Here is a 22,155-nt window from a genome sequence, read left to right on the forward strand (position 1 = left end):
CTTTGACCAAAAAAAGCCAGATGTAACTAGTGAAACCTTAGTGGTAACGAGGTCATGGAGCCAACTAATGATGAGCTGGTGGAAAACGTGAGGTGAGGGCGCATTCTCAGCCCTCATCACGAGGTCATACCTGTACACTGGAACATCACCTTGAAGACAGACACTCAGGCACCAGGACCCTTAGAAAGTGAGAGTGTGTGCAACTGTTTCCAACAAGACTGAAATGCCTTCAGAGACTGTGAAAAATATTGGCTCTAACTGAGATTAACCGATAAGAATAAATTCTCTTTTCCATTTCTTTCCCTACTCTCCAGTGATATTGAGACTGACAAAGAAATCGCATCACTAGGGAATTAAAAACTGAAATTGAAATACAAAGGAAGAAAAGGATCTATAAGTTCTTTACACAAGCGAAAATATTTTGACCTATAAAATAAAATTATATTTTAACTATTGTGCAATTTTTTCCTTCAGAGGTAATCAACGAATGTTTTTTCTTACCAATGCTTGAAGCTTGCATCAACCGATACATCAGGTAACAAATATGAAATAAACTCTGTGTTTTCGTGAGGTTTGTACAGCAGGAAACACATATAAAATTACTTCCTTGCTTCCTTTTAATAAATCAACCTATAAAGAAATAATAGTCAATGCTATATCTTTTATGTTCCAAGGTGGGTTTTTTTTTAACTGAATATTTTTATTTCAGTTAGCATAAAACATCACAGTAACCTTTTTTATTTTCTTTTTGAGCTATTTCTAGTTTCAAGCATTTTAAATTGCATGCTGTCTTGAACAAAGGTTATATTTGCAATCTGCATGGGAAAGCAGAGTTTTCTTAGTACTAAAGACATTGATATATGGTAGCATATTTACACTGTCAAAGAGACTACACCAATTATGTTGATTTTAAAGGTCACTCAGATGGTTCACCAGCCAGTTCAGGAAGCAGAAGATTTCCTAACACCATTCTGTTTAACATGGTTAGTCTCTGAAATATTATCAATTTTATTTTATTTAAAATAGAACAGTGTATTGAGAACGCCTTTGAACACAGAGAAAGTGCAATTTTGAAATGCTCATTGAGGTGTATGATGAGAATTTCATCCATTCAATTGTTTAGGTAACAAGAAATATTTTGGATATATACTGAAAAGGTTAAATTAATTTTAATAAAATTTTATCTCGATTATTTCAAGCTTAGAGTGGAACATAATAGTGAATACATCAACGTGCACAAAAGATATTATAAAGGGTTTTTGCAGTTACCATCAAACATTAAATTATAATTTTCCCCCGTAGAAGTGCTTAACTTTTACAGCACATTACCTCATTTTATGGAAACTGATGAAATTAAGTGAGTGCTATCTATTTCCATTAAGTGAGACAATGTGCCTTAAAATAATACTATCAAATAGTTTTTAATAGTGTGATTTTTTTTTTTTTTTTTTACTGCCTTTTGTTTGCAATCCCCTTTCAAGACATTAAATGGGACTTGGTTCCTTACTAATTTTATCCTTTTCAGTTGGAAAACGGTAGCTTTTCCCCACCCTGTGTTTCTAATGGAGCTTGAAATTAACACTGTGCTTTTGATGTAATTTACTTTTTATTATCATGGTGCTGAAAATTGGAAAATGTTCAGAGTTTTTTGAAAACATTGCTTAGCGTTAAAGTATGTCAACCAAAGGAGAGAATGTTTTGAAAAGCCAAATACTGTGAAAAGATTGTGACTTTGATTTTATCAAATTATTTTAATTGATTTCTTCCTAAGTAAAATGTAAATGACAAGCAGAAAGCCTTGAATAGGTTGGCTACTTTAACTAATCTTTGGGTAAATTCCTCTTCATTAAAATGAAGAACATGGGCTCCCTTAAATTAAAAGGGAAATGATCTCATTCCCATTCCTCTATTCAGTTATTCTGCCTACATCTGGCGGGATATGAACACTAACTTTCAGAAGCAAATATTCATTCTAACACTGGCTGTGTTGAGGCTGCAGTTTATAGGATTTTGATTAGCAGGTACTTATCTCCGCAGAGGAGAGGAGATCAAATGCGACTGCGTGTCTATTCGATACTACACCTGCTCCCCCTTCATTTTCTTCCACCTGTATTGAAGGCTCTACTTCCTCAGTCTCTTCAAATGGCTGGAAAATGAAACAAAACTCACTCTCTAGTGTGGAGATTCTGGTTTATTCTTGAAAATGATATTACTATATTCTAACATTTAAAACTCAATGCATAGCAAGTAAAAGGCTGTAATGTCAATGAGATACTTATTCTGACTTCTATTAGAAAATGTATTGGGGCCTCTGATTTTAGCCAAAGATTGTTAAGTGTATGGTTGTTTTTTGTTTTTTTTTGTTTTTTTTTTTTTTTGCTAAGGAAGATTGGCCCTGAGCTAACATCTGTTGCTAATCTTACTCTTTTTGCTTGAGGAAGATTGTCCCTGAGCTAACATTTGTGTCAATCTTTCCTCTATTTTGTATGTGGGTCACCGCCACAGCATGGCTTGGTGAGTGATGTAGGTCTATGCCAGGTCCGAACCTGAAAACCTGGGCTACCGAAGTGGAGTGTGCCAAACTTTACCGCTATGCTACCAGGCCGGCCCCGTTAAGTGTAGTTTTAATCAATCTAAAGAAGTATCCCCAGTCCTGGTGCACATTAAAACCACCTGGAACTTCAGTAAATCCTCATGCCTAGGTCCCACTCACTAAAAATCCAATATACTTGATCTGGGATGTGGTGGGCTGTGGTATACATATATATATTTCTTTAGGTATTAGGTATTATCACTCTCATGCAGAAAGTTTCGAGAATATCTGTCATTAAATATTAACAGACTTTCTTAGCATCTAAGGAACGTTAGTGAATGCTTGGCTGAATGTCTGTATATCTTGGTGATTTGAGTACAAAGCCGTCCATCTTGCCCTTTTAGGAAAACTCTTGCCTGGTATTCTGGCCTTTTTAAAGTTGGAGTGGCCACATCTGTTCTTGACCTGAAATGGGTACAAGATTTCTAGAGAACCACTGTTAGATTCATGACACCATGGGACTTAGCAGTGGTCCATTGGGAACTGGTCCACAGTTCCTGTTACACTTGGAACATTCCCGGCAAGGCTGGGAACATGACTTTAGTCTTCCTAATTTATTTTGAACACTTACCCAGAGAGGACCTTTATCGGAGGCACTTTGTACACTTTGATAGAATCCATACATAATGTCCTTTAAAGCATTAAATAAGGCAAATTTTTCAAGTAAATTTTGCCTAATGGCTTTAACAGCTGTCCATTCATTATGGCCATGGTGGATGAATACAAGGAGGTGATGATCAATGAGGTAATTATAGGGAAGGCGCAGCAGTTTTAAAGTTCAAATAGGTGTCCTTGCCAGACCCAAATTGTAGTTAATTACTCCTACCCATCTCAATATGCTAAGTAAGCGAAAATTGATCCCAGTGTCCTTGTTTTGCCTGCTAGCCTGCTTGTACTATATTGGTCAGGTGATGGCAGGGGAGGGTACTGATGGCTGAAGGTAAAGAGCAGCCAGGTCGTTAGAGAGAACATGAATATGCATATATGATGAAGCACAGGTTCACACTTTATTTCTTCGTTAAGAATGCCCCTCTCTTTTTCCACCAGCCTTGCTTATCATTTTATTTTCTTCATAACTATATCAACGACTCTTCACTTCTAGATAAATTTTAACTCTTCCCTGTTATACCCTTTAATTCCAATTATTTTGGTAATTTTGGAAAGTCTTCATACAGAATACAGCTATGTAATTCAAATATAAAGTACAATTTTTTTTTTAATTGTTTACTTGCAAGTTTCTCTCGTCAGATGAAGACACTTGAAAAGAAAGATTGTAAGTTTTCCATTGTTAAGACATAGCATGTTGTCTGTACTTCATTACTGAGGGCAATTTAATGGGAGTGTCAAGGGAATATTGTAGAAAGAGTTTAGAAATTTGAGGGTCAAGTACTTCTAAGTGGTTTTGTGATCTTTAATGTAGCAACATAACATCCTCAGATATCAATTTTCTATCTGTAAAATAAGCTTCTTAGACTCACTGACATTGCTGTGTTAGGAGCCATTCCTCTGGGATTAGTTCTAGGATGTTATTTACTACATTTTATACAATTATACTTAGTGCATATACATCACACATTGGACTGCGATGCCCATCAGGAAATAGGCAGACATTTCTGAATCATCACCACTGATACGGTGCTCAAATCTAACTTGAAGCTCAAAAAATTATTGACAAAGAAAGTATACATTGTTTACGATTCCATAATTCACAGGTTTGTTGATTATAAAAAGGCACTTGAAATTTCCAAATCTTTCTTAATTTGTTCCTGGCTTATAAGGCTAAACCACATCTTTTGAAATAATCTTGCACTCCAATTTCTTGTTAGGATTGAAGCCTCATAGTATGCTCGAACCTTTTTGACTGCAGTCTTCAAAATCTACGGTTTCCAAAAGAACTTTCCTCAGGTGCCGGAGCAATCCCTGCTCCTTCTCTGGTCACTGGAGGCAAAGTGTTAAATCATAGGAATCCTTTGGAAACTCTAAAGCCATCACTTGGTTCTGTCATAGCCAGATCCGTCCTATAAGTTGTGACCCCACACAGCCCCACTTTCTTCTTTTCATTAAACTCACCTGCTCTTTGTATAATATAAGTGCTGTCTGTATAAATGATGTCCTTAAAGCCTTGTTTCTCTGAGTCACTGGCTCCTCACTTAAAGTCTGGGCCCGGCTGGAGTGTGACTGGGAAAATGAGTATCCAGTGTTTATACTTCTAAGTGAAAGAATGAATGAGCCACAGAGTTGGGAAATTTCCTTCCCATAGGAGGGAATTCAGATACTGGGTGGCTGTTCTTTCCATACCACTTCCTATCATCCCAGACTTTCTGTCAGAAGGAAAAGCAATGATCTCAATTGGATAGGAATCAATATAGTAAAAACGAAACTGAAACTATTGTTTATGAATTAGTTTGTCACTACATTAACAGAATTTTACCCACTAAACTGCTCTATCATTTATTTTGAGACCTGCAAACATCTTAGGAAAGATCATTGATATTCAAGCAAAGGAGGATTTAAATTTAATTAGCTGGGGCCTTCTAACTTGCATCATACTACCAAAAAATGTTTGTACCAATTACCTTAAAGATAATCATGTATTTGATTTTCTTTTCAGGACCTGCAGGTTTAATTTTCCTCAAGAATGTTGCCATGATCTAAACATAAGGAATTTATGGCCACCAAAGACATATTACTCACTGAGACAAATAAAAACTATGTAACAACATATCTTGACTTTTCAAATAATTCTACACTTCTGCTTGCCTTTCCCATATATTATACGGGAAAATACGAAAATGCAGGGCTTCATCAAGCATGAAAGCAGAATAACTTTCATACTTAAAGTTGTATAACATCGCTTTCCTCCCTAATATGGCAAGGCAGTTTATATTTTCTCTAGGAAGTCTTGTGAATCCAAAGATGTTTTGAACGTTTTTCAAGAAAAATCATATCTAAATCAATTTATTTTTATTTTATGGTATTTTGTTTGATTTTTATCTATCTATATACCTATATATCCACCCATCCATCCATCTGTCCATCTGTGAAACAAATGCTCACAGTAAAAATACACAAACAATCTTAAAAGGTACATAGTGACAGGTAAGAGTTTTTGACCAAACTCCTTTCCCCACGTGCCCCACAGCATGCACAACTTCCTTCAACCCCAGTTCTACTTTGCTAACACCACTACTTCACTAACTTCAGGTAGAAAAGCACACACAGCTATTCAGGCTTTTTCCACTATGTTACCAAATAGATGCTTTTGTGGACAAGGTACAAATCTGTTTTGCCAGATATCAAGACATATTATAAAGCTGTACTAATAAAACAGTGCAATATGGACATAAATATAGAAAAATATACCACGAGAATAGAAAAAATCCCCAAAACAGACACTCATATGTTGACACTTATTTTTGACAAAGATAACACCACACACTAATGCGTAAAGAACAGTCTTTTTAAGCTGTTTCAGTTGGTTGTCCATTTATAATAATATATGTAAAAACAGAGAATAATACAACATGACTTGTATCTCACACCATATACCAAAACAAATTCCAAATGTAATAAAGATTTAAAGGGAAAAAGCCAAGGAACATGTTTAGAATATATTTGGGATAAGATCTTCAGGAATTCTTCATAGGGGAACATTTCTTAAAAGGATACAGCACAAATCATGAAGGAACTGACTGATCTAATCATCTGTATTGGAATTAAGAACTTCTGTTCATTATAAGACACTATTAAAAGAATGAAAATACAAGACACAGAGTTGCAAAGATATTTGCAACATATATAATCCACAAAGGGCTCACATCAAGAATGTATAAAGAAGTCACAAATCAACAAGATAAGGGGCAGACAACACAACAGAAAAATGGGCAGTTAACTTAACTGCGCCCTTTGCAAAATAAATTTTGCAAATGACCAATAAATATACGAAAATGATGCTCACATTCATCTTGAGGAAAATTCAAATCAAAACCATAAAAACCTATTGTTACATACTCACTGAAATGGCTACAATGAAGAAGAATGACAACACTAAATACTGGTGAGGATGTGGAATGATTGAAACTCTCATGGAAACAAACCCTTAAAATAATTCAGATGTGTAGCACGAGTAATGTACGAGAATTTTCTGTAATAGTTCCAAACTGAAACCATCCAAATGTTCCTCAAGAGAATTATGAAGACATATAAGATGATACATTCATACACTGGAATGTCATACTTTGGTGGAAATTAAAATCATATATACACACAACAACGTGGAAAGCAAAGAGTATAACTTGGGAGATATATGCATTTCAGAAAATAAGAAAAATTAACTGTAGTGCTTACAAATGCATACTTTGGTGGTAACACTGCAAAGAAAAGCAAGATGCGATTACCCTAAGAGTCAGGATACTGATTACTTTTTGAAGGGAAAGAAGGATTTGGTGAATTAAAGTAGGTGTGAGGGGGCTTTGGAGGGGTTCATGATGACGTGAATATTTACCGCGTGATGAACACGGAGAAGTACATGCTATTTGTATCAGTCTCCCAGGGCTGCCGTAACAGATTACCACAAAGAGGGTGGCTTACAACAAGACAAACATCTTCTCTCGTGGTTCTGCAGACTACAAGTCCAAAACCAAGGTATTGTCCGGGATCTTAGGGGAAAATCCTTTTTATCTTCCCCGAGGCATTCCTTGGCTTGTGACAGCATAACTCCAATCTCTGCCCCCATCTTCACATGCCGTCTTCCCTCTGTGTCTTTGTCTCTTCTCTCCTTATAAGGACACCAGCCCTATTGGAATAGGGCCTCCCTATTCAGAAGGACCTTTTCTTAACTTGACTACATCTGCAAAGACCCTATTTCTAAATAAGGTTGCTTTCAGATATTGGAGATCAGGACTATCTTTTTGGAGACATTATTCAATTTATAACACTATTTTTCTGTACATTCCTATATGTATTTTCATAATAAAAATGTTTAAAAGTATTTATTTATTGAAATGTATTATTTTTAATTGAAACAAATTTCAATTTTTAAATCAAATCTCAGACTATAATCAAAGATGGAGATTTCTATATATAAGGTTAAATAGTTATCACCATTATGAGGTTGATACTTTTGTACTTATTATTCTTACTCTGAAGAACCATTCCCTAATCTACTTATGGATCAACTCACATTTCTAAACTATATTTTAATTTACATGGTATTTTCTTATTAATAAAAAATAGTTTGATTTAGAATGAATGTACAGCCAAGTAAGAAATAGTTTGACTTCAGATGAATGTACATCCAATTAAGAAACATGACTAATTTTTATTTTGGCAAATGAATACTTCTGACATATTCTACAAATGGCATTATAGGAGAAAAAATAATTAAAAGTATGATTAGTGAGTAATTGATTTTATTTAAAACCTTTTTAAAAAAATGTTCAATCATGTATTTGAAGATTACACATTAATCAGAATGAATCTTTCTAAAACAAATACAAGTTAAAAAGTATATATCTATTTATGGTATGTTTTCAGGTTTTAAATCTATGTAGACAGAGAGTGTATATGTATTTGGAGAATTAGTGGAATATGAAGTCCCTTTAATATTAAGAATATAAATGTAATTTATTAGCCTTTTGTTTATGATCAAAACCCTTTGTTTAACTGGCGTTATGTTTTTCCTACAACCTGTATTCCAGAAATTGAGTTGAAATCCTACACACTTTTACATGTTTTCTAGACAATATAATAAAATACAGAGTCTCTGCAGTTGAGAGCATTGAAAAAAATTATTTCTCATTTGAGATAAATCTCTTTTAGGGTACCACCACATACTATATGAAAATGTGGCAAAGCATAAATTCTCAAGGGCCCATAAGTATTCTAACAGAAATGTTTTACTTTAATGCTTATATTTTAATAATCTATGTAATTTATCAAATAGAAAAAATGATAAAATGCTAAATTCACAAAGGTGATGTAGTTCTAAACTGATATGCACCTAATTACATGGCCTCAAAATATGTAAAGCAAACATTGACAAGACTACAGGGAAAATGGACCAATCATGTGTAGCCCAGCATTTTGGCTATTCATGAAGTATTTATCTCCATTTCTTCCAAAGTAATAAAGTTGTCACTGGACACAGAGCCTCTCCCCTTTGCAGGATATGGAGGCATGTGACGAAATTTTTGATAATTGCATGTGAGGAGGATTGATTTGTACTGCCTCCAGGCAAAGAATAAAAGTTCCATCATGTTCTTTCCAGTTTCCTTGAGTCACAACAAAATAGACACGTCATAGTTTCCCTAAATCTTTTTGGTTGCCACAAATTCATTTTCTAATCCATTCCTCAGGAAGGCTCATGGGTACAATATTCCTTGAAGTTTTGCATATTTGTACCTGATTTTACTGTGCACTCTATAATTGAAGGACAGCCTCACTGAATCTAAAATCCTTCATTTACGTTTTTCTTTCCTTGAGCAGTTTGTAAAAGTTACTCTTTTGCTTTCTGGCATAACACACTGCTGTCAGAAGTCTGACGATGATCTGTTTTTCTTGCTCTTAGGAGGAACTTGGGAAGATTGTCCCACAGCTGAATATTGTGGGCTCGATTCTCATTTGCACAGTGTGCCTTCCAGTGTAGGCTCAATTTTTTTTTTTTAAAAGATTGGCGCCTGAGCTAACAGCTGTTGCCAATCTTCCTTTTTTTTTTTTTTTTTTTTTCTGCTTTATCTTCCCAAACCTCCCATACACAGTTGTATATCCTAGTTGCAGGTCCTTCTAGTTGTGGGATGTGGGACACGGCCTCAAGGTGGCCTGACGAGCGGTGCCATGTCCGTGCCCAGGATCTGAACCCTGGGCCGCCACAGCGGAGCGCCCAAACTTAACCACTCAGCCAGGAAGCCAGCCCCTAGGCTCAATTTTTATTTTCAGGAAAGTTTTAGGTAATTATTCTTTCAAATACCTATTCTGTTCTGTTTCTTTGGTTTTCGGCTTTGAGGACTCCAATTATCCTAGGGCCTGGATCCGATCTTGATCTAGGGCCAGCTTGCTGGATGTGCAACCAATGCAATTGCTCGGAGACTCATGCTCAAAAGGACCTTGCACCTGGAGTTTAATGCTTGAAGGTAGCTGTCTTGAATGTCTCAATAATTGTGTCTTCAAATTTGTATTTTATAAGTGAAGCCTGATGGAATACTGTAACAGGTGCCCTAAGCATGGGGCTGTTTCACCAGTCCCATTTGGGGCAGCCTCCCAGACTCCCTGCCTCCTTGGAACAGGCTCTTAGCCACAAGCTCCTCCACCCCTGGGACTCCTCAGCACAGCTCAGCCTTCCCCTCCCACACTCACCAAGTTATTGCTGCCTCCCCTGCACTCGATAGGGGACAGAACAGGAGCAGAGAAAGTCATGGCAGGCACACTCGCATCTCTGTGTCTTGGAGCATGGTGGAGCACTGACCATTTCCACCCAGGCTGGAAGCTGTGTAGAAGGTTGGGCAAGTCGCTGGCTGGCTGGGCGAGCCTCTTGCCCATCCCTTCCAGTTACCTAGTGAGCCTGGCAGGGAGACTACATATCCTTGGGTTCACCTCTCTGCTGTAAGTTAGATCAACTGGTCGTGGGAAGAGGCGATGCCTGGCTGGATTTTGCTGACTCACCAGGCAGCTTGTTTGTCCAGCTGCTGGAAAGAGGGGGAGTCGGCAATGACGGACCCTGTGTGGCAAGATGTAAGACGAAGTGTGCGAAACTGTGAGAGTCTGCATCAACCTCTCAAACCTCCTCTGCCCAAGGGAGTGCCACATTAGATAGGGAGTAAAAAACATCACAGGTTGAGAAAGAGACCACAGAAGAAATTTTAAAAGCTATGTATTTCAATATCTCTAACAGGAATTTTTTCCTACTTTTTTAACAAGAACCCTGGTATTTTCATTTTGTACTGGGCCCCACAAATTCTGTAGCTTATCCTAATGTGACCTTCTTTGCCCATCATCTATAGTATTCAATTCCCTCCAAAGCCTTTTTAATTTATTTTTTACTTATGTTTATTTTCTTCACTTTTCTCTTCTTTATTTTTACCTACTGCAGTTTTTATGGTGTCAGTTTGCTTATTGTGTTCCTTCTAATTTAGTTTCCACCCCTGAAATGCTTTAATTTTCCATTGGTGTGCCCCCACACGTTCCTCACATCTTCCCTTTTATTAGGGCATTGGTCCTAACTGTCAGTGTGAGTTGCTCCTGTGTAGTAAGCCGGCTGGAAAAGGAGGTAAGGGCGTGGTTCAGTTCTGAACCACTTCATAATTTTGTCAGTCTTTGGTTCTCTCTTTGGCATATTTTGCCTGTTTGCATGGACTTTTTTTTTTTTTTTTTTTGCCGAGAAGAATTCACCCTGAGCTAACATCTGTTGCCAATCATCCCCCTTTTTTTTCCCCAAAGCCCCAGTGCATGGTTGTATAGCCTAGCTGTAAGTCCTTCCAGCTCTTCTATGTGAGCTGTCACCACAGCAGGGCAACTGACAGATGGGTGGTGTGGTTCCGTGGCTGGGAAATGGATCCCGGGCCACTGAGGGGGTGAGAGTGTGAGCCTTAACCACCAGAGCATCAGGGCTGGCCCTGCACGGACTTTAGCACACATGAACCAGAAACTGTTTTAGAGCTCTGAGATATGTTTCAGTGATATCTTTGGTGTCGTGTTAAGTCTCTATATTGTAATGATGAGAAAAATGGAAATTGCTTAAATTTTCTAATGAGTCATGTAATTAGAAATATACTCAATTTAAAAAGGTAAATATTGTTTTTGTTGCACGTTTGCTATAAAATAAGCAAAGATGAGGCATTATCTTTTCAGAAGTACTGAGTGGAAATTTATTCTCAAATGCTTCAAATTTATTATCATTTGTTTCAAAAAAGATTTCAAGAGACTAGCAATCTATTCCATCTTAAATTAACCACAAGGAACAGAGGCATATATGCTTCTATGCGACATGTAGAGCAACAGCAATATATACAAGATATTCTCAGTATAAAAGGCCCGTAATGATGGTATTTGCATATGCATCAAATTATCTTAAAAGACTATTTGGACATTACATTTTCAGTCATTGTAAAGCTGTCAAAAGGATTGTATGGCAATATTTCAGAGGATCACGAGAGACACAGTAAATAAGAAGTTGCCTGAGGGATGAGGCTCTTAATGGATGAACATTGCGTGTGTTAGACTCCAGAGCAGAAACAAGACAATTCAGCATCTCAAAGCACGCACAGCCATTACAACTGCGAGGCTGAATTTAGATGAGGAAAACAAAGCAATCTCTATCGTACAATAGTTTAGATTAAAATACATGGATGTTTCTCTTGGTGAGATGATTTACAATAAATGCTAGGAATGGCATGTTGACATTGTTCTTTTGTTAATACCTACCAAAAATAAAAGAGGGAATATTTAAAGAAAAAATTAACATATATAATAATACAATGTAATATTTTCTCATTTTTAAAATAGTTACCTTAGAATTATGCTGTTGACTGTTTTGTAGATTATTACATTGAGACGTCTTTACATTTTGAATATAGATTTTTTTCTTTTTATTGCAGTACAAGGATAAAACCCAACCCCAAATAGGAGATCTTAACTCCTTTCAGAGAAATAAAAGGAAAAAAATCACATTTAAATCAAGGACTGTTCAATCAAGAATTCCCACGTGGTGGTTACTGTGTGGAATATCTCACAGACATGAAATGCACTCCCTCCTTTGTTCAAAGACCTAACAATCTAGTTATTGATATTTATTATCACATTTACCTGAATATATACATGCTTTGAATAATATTAAGTACCACAGGAGAAATGAATATTCTTTAATCATTGGCCACACCCTAACACATTCATTGTAAAGGGTAGACAACCATACAGCATACACTAATCTTACAATATGTGTGTAAAGACATAATTTTAAGAATGGGATAATTATTTAAAAACAAAGTGCAAAACACTTTGATTTTCAAATATAATATTTACAAGAAAACAACTCTGCTGCTGCAATAATGAACATGGAGTAACAACTAGTTCTTTATAGAGCCAAAGTATTTTATGGACCCTGTTTCATAAATCAGGGGTTGCAAAATGAAGGCCTGTATGCCAAATCCAGCCTGCCGCCTGGTTTTGCAAATAAAGTTTTATTGGAACACAGACACGATGATCTATTTAAGTGTTGTGCAATCGCTTTCATGCTACAGCAGCAGAATTGAATTGTTGTAACAGAGACAGTATCGCCACAGGGCACAAAATATTTACTCTCTGGTCTGTTACTGAAAGAGTGTGCCTCTCCATTTTCTAAATCTTTAGACAGTGTTCGGGGGATAACAACAGTGCAGACAGCTAAGGTTGAGTTATAATGTGCTAGTATATCTCTCAAGATCTTATCAAAATAATTTTGTTTATATTTTATATTGGTTTGTAAAATTTACATTCTGACTGCAGGCTGAACATTTGTCTCTACGTGACAAGCCATTTGTCTTAAGTTCTGCAATTTATTTTTAAAAAAGAGTGTCCTTTCCTTATGAAGTCTTTTAGATATGTGCTGTGGAGAGTGGGATTATAATGTTTAAAATCTATGTAGTATGCGTCATATTCACCCCACCTTTGCTTTCTTTATGTTCTGTAGACTTGGGATTTTGTTTTAAGTGAAGCTTGTGAAAATTTTCTATTTAGAACAATGATATGAATCTACTCTAAAATGGTAAATAATTTATTGTTTTAAATTTCTTAAAGCTGCTGGAAACAGGTCTTGAGGAAAGATAGAAGTTAGAAAATATATACTAATTTGGCTTTGCCATCATCAATGAGATTTCCTATAAAGCTGTTCTCAGTGGAAAAGAGATTATCATCCCATTTAGGAAGAAGTGTTCAAACCACAGTGATACAAGAAGCTGCTCTGACATATTCTTACTGGAGTTTAAGAGTTAAAAAGAGAATTTTGGGGGAAAAGCTAAAACTTATTTCTACATGGAGGAAAGGAAGGATGTACCTAGCTGCTTCCAGTGTGGTGTGGGGAGGAGCACGAGTTTGAGTGCCCTCCTCATGGAACTGTAGAGTTAGGGCTTTCTAGACAAATTTCATTGGAACTGAGTTAATGAACAAACCTTTTAAGTTAAAGGTGATCAGATGATCAGAAATCTCTGAAGAAATTCACCTCCTTAGAGGTCTGTGCTCACATTTCAAGGGAAGGTGAGACTTAAAGCCATGGAAACATTCCAGGGATCATAAATCTCAAGATGCTGCTCCTGTTTCTACCTGGAGACACTTATTTGCATTCCGTGGAGTAACATCCTGGATTCTTCTTCTTTTTTTTTAAATTCCATTTGATTTTCTTCCATTTCCCACTATATTTGGACCCAAAGGTTTCTCTCCTTCCCTCAGGAGGAAAAGGTAACAGCTGTTACTCTCCTACCTGAGCTCCCAGAGCTGGCCTTCAGGGCTTATCACTTGTGTAGAACTGAGATGTCAGATGGAATCTGGTTTTTGCCATAGTGCTGCAGAACGGGAAGGATTGAGGTCAAGGGGAGCCGATCTATTAAGGATGAGTAATAATTTTTCTGTCCCTGCCCAAATTCTTCTGTGTTTAGAAAAATATAAATACATACAGATATCAAAAACATATCATTTCCTTAGTAGACACTTTTTCCCATAAATGAAGCTATGAGATGAGGAGGAGCTGATAAAGCAGGGGAGCTTAAGGCAGAAGTGAAGGTTTTTGACACTGTACCCATGGTGAGGGTTGAGATCACGTGTCTGGGACAGAGCTTTCCAGTGGTTGAAAGGTTTGATTAACGAGGAAAGTGCTCAGAGCTGCATAGATTTGTGGATTTTCTCAGCAGCACTCAGACTAGAACTACTAAATCTTAAAACCTGCTTACTCAGAGTGTTCATCATTTTCTTTTTCAAGGTTTATCTAACGTCAGTTTAATAATTCTTTCTAGGATATAGCAGAAGACTGATTTGAATTAGCCAGTTTGTATAATCTGAATTTTGCCTTCTATGAAATTTGCTTTTTATTCTTCATTGAAAATCAGAAATTTTGCTCCTCTAAATTGTTTCCTGTGACCCTGCAAATTTTTAAAATATTTTCCATTTCACTTAGTAGTGGGGACTTAAGTAAAGCAATGACGTCATTTAAATGGCTCTCTTTCTACAGTTCAACCCACTTGGCCTTCAATTACGTTATAACTCACTTTGTCCTTTGCGATCTGGAGGTGACTATACTTTCCACAGGAGACAAAAGCTACATGGGGGGGGTTATTGGCTCTGTCCCCTTATCCCCACCAAGTGGCAGTTTTTTCCACGTTTTTCTTGTTGTTTAAAGGAGAGTTAAAATTTCCCTTTATAAATTTCCTGTTAACTTTTCATAAATCTTATATCATTAGTTAAGCTTTGAAAATTATTATCCTTCCTCCTGATACCGACCCTGGTATCAGTTTCCCCACATTAAACCCAGCATATATGGGGTTAAAACTAAAACCCTCATTCCCTGCTTCCTGGCTCCAGAATCCACTATCCTCCATGGAGACAGACAGGGTCAAGGACAGGCACCTGGACCATCTCTCCTCACAAAGAGATAGGAGCTGGTGGCAAAGCTGTTGACCAGCAAGGTCATGAGCTCCCTCCTCTCTGCAAGTGTCTCAAGGCCAAAGACAGGCTGGTGGGAAAGCTCCGACCAGCAAGGCCATATGCTCCCCCTCCCCTACCTAAAACCGCAAATAAAACCCCTTCCTTTTAGCTTTTCGGGGAGTTTGGGATTTGAGCGTTAGCTGTCCTCTCTCCTTGCTCAGCGCTGTGCGAAAAATAAAAGTCCTACTTTCTTCCACCACACCCGGTGTCAGAGATTGGCTTGCTGCGCAACGGATGAGTGAATTCACTTCAGGCTCGGTAACAATTCTTCCTTTATCACACAGATGACATTTTGCTTGCATTTTCTGAGCTTTATTTTTTATTTTATTTGTGAATGTATTTTCTGACCCTTTATTCTGTCAGTTTCATTTGTCATCTAAACTTTTTGATACTGACTTTTCTAAATTTAAGCTAAATGTCTGTGTAGATCTTGTGTTTTCTTTCTTATCTGCTGTAAATCCTTCGTCAAAGAGTCATCAGCAGTTAATATGTAATTTTTCTTCTTTGGAATTTAAGTCTTTTTGATTCTTAGAGCCTGATTGCCTATGTTCACCCTTTGTCGCATGTTTTCAGCTGCTCTCAAGTCAGATGGGTACACAGTGGCCTGTTGGGCTGTTGAAGAGCACAGACTCCCTTCTCTGTTTGTATTCTGCTATGTGCTCCCTTTCACTCACGTGTGAATTGATTGATGGTCCAAGGAAATTAAACAGGTTTCCTTACTCCAGGGTTTTTGAGAGCCTTTGATCTCTTAACGTGCAAAAGGGAGAGAGAATGTGCCGTGCCAGTTCCAAATATATTAGAAGAATGGCTCTGAGAGGCAGATCAGGTGTTCCTGCTCACCAAATTACACTCCTAGAAAAGAAGACCCAGGTGTTTTCCTGGAATAGTCCTTCCCTGAAAGCTAATCTTTGCTGATTTGCTGAAATCTACAAAATGATCACTTACAAAGCTTCTTTTATTTTGGCGTCATCTTTTAGTAGGTATATTTTCCTTCTGTCTTCATTACTGTGCTTTCTAAATTTCCTGTAGAGTTTGCATTAATTTTATAATCATGAAAAAGTAAACTTACTTTAAGAATCCAAAAAAAAAAAATTGTTATAAGGGAATCTTCTTTTTGATTTCTCTGTTGGATTTTTTTTTTCTTTCCACTTTGGAGAACTTCATTTTTTTCACTAAACCTGAGTGGAGATACGTTCAGAAGTGATATCTCTTCTTCTACCAGAAGGAGAAACAGGCATTTACAAGATATATAATAGTTGTGACGACTTCTGCAATCTATGAACTCTACTATACACAATGTAACTTTCCAAAAATTTTTAACAGATCTTAATTATTTCCAAAGCCTCATTTGTCCCAGAAAGCAAAAAATGAATCTGGACACTTCAGCGTGAAATCCAATCAACTCATGCTTTTTCTTTTCTTTCTTTCTTTCTTGTTTTTAAGTTACTGAAAGTTTAGTTTGGTCAGTTAGGATTTTCTCTACACCATTCCCTTCTCTGAATTGATTCCAAGCTCCTTGAGGTGGGGAAACCCAGTCAATCTTGAACTGTCTGCCCAAGCCTCTGTTGGGATGTAAATTATTTCAGATGCCTTCTGAAATCTCTGGGTCTGCTGCCACCTGGTCCTTGCCACCAAGATTAGGTGGATCTTTTTTGCAAACTCTCTCTTTATACAAGTTAGGGTCCATCTCCAATCTTTCAATTTTTAGGAATCCATAGGTCAGTGCTTTAGCAACAATATAATCTTGAATGCTCACATTCTTTTCTTAAAACTAGATGTTAAATGTTCTCACCACAACAAAGAAATGGAATTATGTGGTAGGATGGAGGTTTTAGCTAATGCTAAATATTAGTAATAATATCGCAATATATAAAGTTATCAAATCCACAGGTTGAATACTTTAAACTTACACAATGTTATATGTCAATTATGACTGAATTAAAAAAATGAAGAAACATAGCTATTTCTTCCCATTTTCCTTGGGACTAGTCCCATTTCTTCCTTCCCAGGGTCCTGCCTCTGAGCTCCACGTCTTCTGGGCATTGTGTTCTGTTTCCCCATTGCTCCTGGGGATGAGAGTCCTTGATTATTATTTAGGGACTCCTAGATTGCCATTCATTGTGTGTCAACACTTTTCCTTGCAACAGGGATATGACTTACTTGTTACATCTTTTTTCCTTTGTTTTGCCCAATGACTTTATATTTAAAATCATTAACTTATTGAGAGACTGACTAAGCAAACAGACAACAACCAGATGCTGTATAAAAACAGAACTCTGACCCACAATCTCTGCAGCAGCTAGCCGAGGGGACCAAACCACAACTTCTGCAGCAATCAGCCACAGATTACCCGGACTTGATCAAAAACTGCTGGTGTCCCTAAATTTTGCCCCTACTTCCAACTTAGGACTGATTAGAGAAAATGAAATATCTACCCCTAAACAATCACATAAGATGACCCACTTCTAGTTAACCCATTTCCCATGCCGACAGCTCCAATGGGGTAGACCTGACACCTTCCCTTTTTCTTTTTCCACTTTAAAACTTTCCCACTTTCCTGCTGCCTTCAGGACTTGGTCTAATGCGTGTCATGGTGGCTGTCTCCCTTGCTCTAGCAAGCTCCTAATAAATAGTCTGCTTGTTCTCATTCTGGTGGTCTTTGTTTATTCCCACCTCACACATAAGGCTCCAGCCCATCCCAGACTATGATGCTAATAATGGGGAATAGCCTGTGTCGAGGGTGCAGTGGCTGCACATTAGCTTCACTCTAGTTTCCTAATTTAGCAATTTGCTTCTTGCCTTTATTCCCTGTGGCCAAACACTTGCTTTGTAGCACAGTTTTATAAAATGTGTCTTGGTCTCAGAAGGTTTATGGCTGATGCTCTTTTTTGTCCTTGTTACTTCAGGACTGGAATTATGTTCTGCCTACTTATAATCACAAGGACTGGCATTCAGTCTGTGAGTTCCACCTCCAGTGACTGTAGTCCATATCCCGACCTCCCTGAAACTAATTTCCTGATTACTTTGGACTTCGGAAATTACTTTTTTTCTGGAGCTTTCTAATACTAACTGCTTTCTTATTTTGGAGGTTTGGCTACATTGCGGAGTTTTAGAATACCTGCTTTTCCTTTACAGATCCATACAATTTTGGACTGATTTAATAGCCAACATTTTAGAGTTTGCTTAGTAATCATTTCTATTTTCATTTATATCTTCTGATTTAGGTTCTTAGGATACTCTCAGTATCTGTTAGCAGAAGAATGATATTTTCTGGTCATTCCTTGCTCCACAAATATTTATCTGTCTACTAAATGGTTTTAACTTGACTTTAAATTTCCTAAGACATTATTTATTTTTAAAAATTGGTATATTATTTCTCTATCATTTTGTTTCTCCAATACAAAAGTATTTTTGCTTCCTTTTTAATTCTTTATAAGACATATCATTAGTCTTTTATTCCATTGCTACTATAGTAATACAATCATTCTATATATTGAAACATTTTCAACTCAGAATGAAATAAAGATCTCTATGCCAGGTATTGACAACATTGTTTATTACTAAATTTAACTAAGTTTCTGGCTATTAGCTCTTTCTCACTGAATCTGTTATAGGAAAGCAATCTCTTCTTAGGAATCTATAAATTAAATACCAAAAGGTTGTGGTTTTAACAGAAAACTTAAAATTCATCATCTAAACATTTATAGAGATAAGTCTGTATCTTTTCAATGCTGAAGATTGACTTTCAGAGAAAATATCCCCCATTTGACTCTCCAAATGTTTTCTTTTGGCTGTACCACAGAGTTTATTAGTGAAAGATACAAGGTTTATGATGTATCTTTTTTTTTCTTGAACAAGATTGTAAAATTTGCATAAAATCAACTTGGGGTTTTAATATATGTTAATAGGCAAGTGACATTTATTATCTTAACTAAATACAGACATGAAACAATAACAAAAATTACTATTATTTTACTATTAGTGTTGTAAATAATGAGATGGCTCAATCCATTGGGGATTGAGTCAACCAAGACAATTCCTCAGTGCATACAATATCAGGAAGGGAAATTCTGTGAAAACAACCACTCTTCTGATTTAATCTTTCCTATTTTTTTTTCAAAGATACCCATGTTCTGAAGTCAGTCATACTGTCTTTTCCTTCTTTTTCTCCTATAGTTTAATCCCATCCCAATTTTATTCACACATACCAAGACTCATTGGAAAGAGGACCCAATGTATAGTTACTTCTTGATATATTGGCCACTAATAACTAATCATATTGCTTATGGAGTGATGATAAAATACATTGAAAATGTCTCTTCAGTAAGTAGGACGCGTCTGTGGAGGTGATGGAAGAGGATAAGCAACCAACTCTAAGAGTTTTCTCATAGCTGTAAACATTATGAGTGTGGCTTTCAAAGATAGTCAATCTGTAAATCAGTTATTGTTAAATGTAAACTAAAAATCAGATTGTTGATAGTAAATTATAAAGCAGATATGCATATGAATGTTAATGTAGTGTTTTTTAAATAGTTGGCTTTCAGATGCAATGAGTCTTGTGTAATTTGATGTCTTTAGACATCTATGCACATTTTTTTATTGTAGATCAGTTCAAAGTGTCTTAGCACATGAATCTCTATAATTATAAATCTTGTTAAAATTCATCACCAAATGATTCTGAAATACTTTCTCTTGATTCCCTTTGAACCAAAGAATTCTCCTCTCTCTGATGGCAAAATAAGTGATTTCTATGTAAAAGTTTTCTCAAATAATACGCATTATCCTCAACTATAGGAAATCATGGATGCAAATAAATTGCTTTCTGAAACTTCCCATTCTCTTATTTTGAGAAGACAATTTCAGGCTTTAAAAATAGCATAATGTGAAGTGTCTGTACTCTTTCCTGGATCACATAGGTTTCCTGCTGATGCTCGCCTAGCTTCAAAACTCAACATTTTTCTTGGAACTTAATCATGGTGAAGCACCTTCACACACACTTATTGACCTACATTCCTTTTATCCTTTTAAAATAAATGAGAAACAGGTAATAAATAAAATAAATGAGAAGCTTTACCAGACATCTTCTGATCCCGGCACAGAGCCTGACATAGTAAAATTCTAAATAAATATCTATGAGATAGAACAAGCAGCATATACTCTAAAAATAATACTTCCAGTGAAGTGTCTTTTATCTATTTTGTTAGTTGGATGTGATGAAATGTTTCCCCATATTAGCAAAGACTCCCTAATTTTTCTCTATTTACTTATATTTGTTGATATCTATAATTATGTGTCTGATGGGTACACATAAATCGTTTGTTTAGAGACTAAGAGCCTATAAGGAGTAACTTCCCTCAGGAAATGCATATTAACTTTGACTGTAGTTTGGAATTTGCCAAGCAGATTTTGCTAATAACAATATTTTAAACAAAACCTGGCTTGAGAATATTAGGAGCAGAGAGTGTTGTATTGTGGAAGCCAGCATAGCAAGGTATCAACTGCAAAAGAACCCTGAACTTCTCACTCTGGGAAGAAGAATGCTGGAGCGGGGGAAAGAAAAGAGAAAACTCAATAGGAATATCACATGAGACTCTCTTTGAGATTTGATCCAGGTTTGTACAAACTTTACAGAGCTGTTCATTTTTCGGTAATAAAAAATTTTAGGCTTTAAAGAGTGATATAAACTTAATAATAATTTTTATTTTTTCTGACTCAAACATCTCTAGAAAAACAAGGAAAAAATATGCTTTGAGCCTTAATTTCCTTAAGATTTGTAAATACACTGTTTTGGAAGAGGGCACAGATTGGAAACAACATGAAATAACAATAACTGGATTTGGGAGAGATTCAAAATGTGCAAAGTATGAAGGCTGGGACGAAAAGGATTGTATAGGGAGAACACACAACTCAGACTGCAAGATACAAAAGAAAGTGTCATTATGGAGCAAAAAATCTAAACTCCTTGTGTTTGCTGATGAAATTTACTGGAAAATTACCAATGCCTTCCTCGCTTTGTGGTGGATATACACAAATTAAGTCACTGTGGGTAAACAAATCTCTCCTAAAATTAACTTGAGCTCCCCTGGCCCAATTTAGTCCTTGGGAGAATATTCTACATCAACCTTATTAAGTAGCAAAAAATCTTGATTTAACTGGGCAGAATTCAGGTAGGCAAGCCCACCCTTTTTTCCTTCCTCTTTTCCTTCCTTCCTTCCTACTCTCTTTTCTTTTCTCTTTCCCTGTACTTGAATATATTAAACTAGTTTTGTTTAAAGTGCACATTTTGGATCATAAAACATGGATCATCTCTGTAACAGAGAACTCAAACCTTGGTCATTCAACTCAGGAATTTCATCCTCTGAATCGATGCTTTGAGATGATGCTTTCTTTTTCTTGCCTTCATTTTCTTATGCATTTGCCTGTTGCTTTAGGTGATTGCTCAACACATAAAATTTCTTTCTGAATCATTGGTGGGTTCCAGAGCTTTTTAAATTGTGTCCGTAACACATCAAAGTTTTTAGGGAATACTGCGTGAAAACATTTTCCAAGATTTCATGAGAAATATAAAGAAGAAGAAGACTGTGAAATTCTTGCCTTTGAACTGTTCGGAATTTAGTAAAGAAGACAGAAATGACTCACAAAACAGCAGGGGAAAATCCTGGGAATTCAATAATTCTCTTTTTTCTCAAGTACTCCAAGAATTCTCATTGTATTACAGAAAGACCCATAAAAGCCAACATCACTTTGCTGTATATTTTATAAAAATTACAGAATTTAACTGTCAGCATAAATCTCTACGTCACAAAGCTTTTTGTAAAGAGCCAGTTTAAAGAAAGTATCTTACCTTTGATCTAAACCCAGCACATTAGGGTGGTAAGCTCCCCGTTTGTGTTCTGCAG

The sequence above is a fragment of the Equus quagga genome, chromosome 9 (assembly GCF_021613505.1).
Source record: "Equus quagga isolate Etosha38 chromosome 9, UCLA_HA_Equagga_1.0, whole genome shotgun sequence".
Lineage (NCBI taxonomy): Eukaryota > Metazoa > Chordata > Mammalia > Perissodactyla > Equidae > Equus > Equus quagga.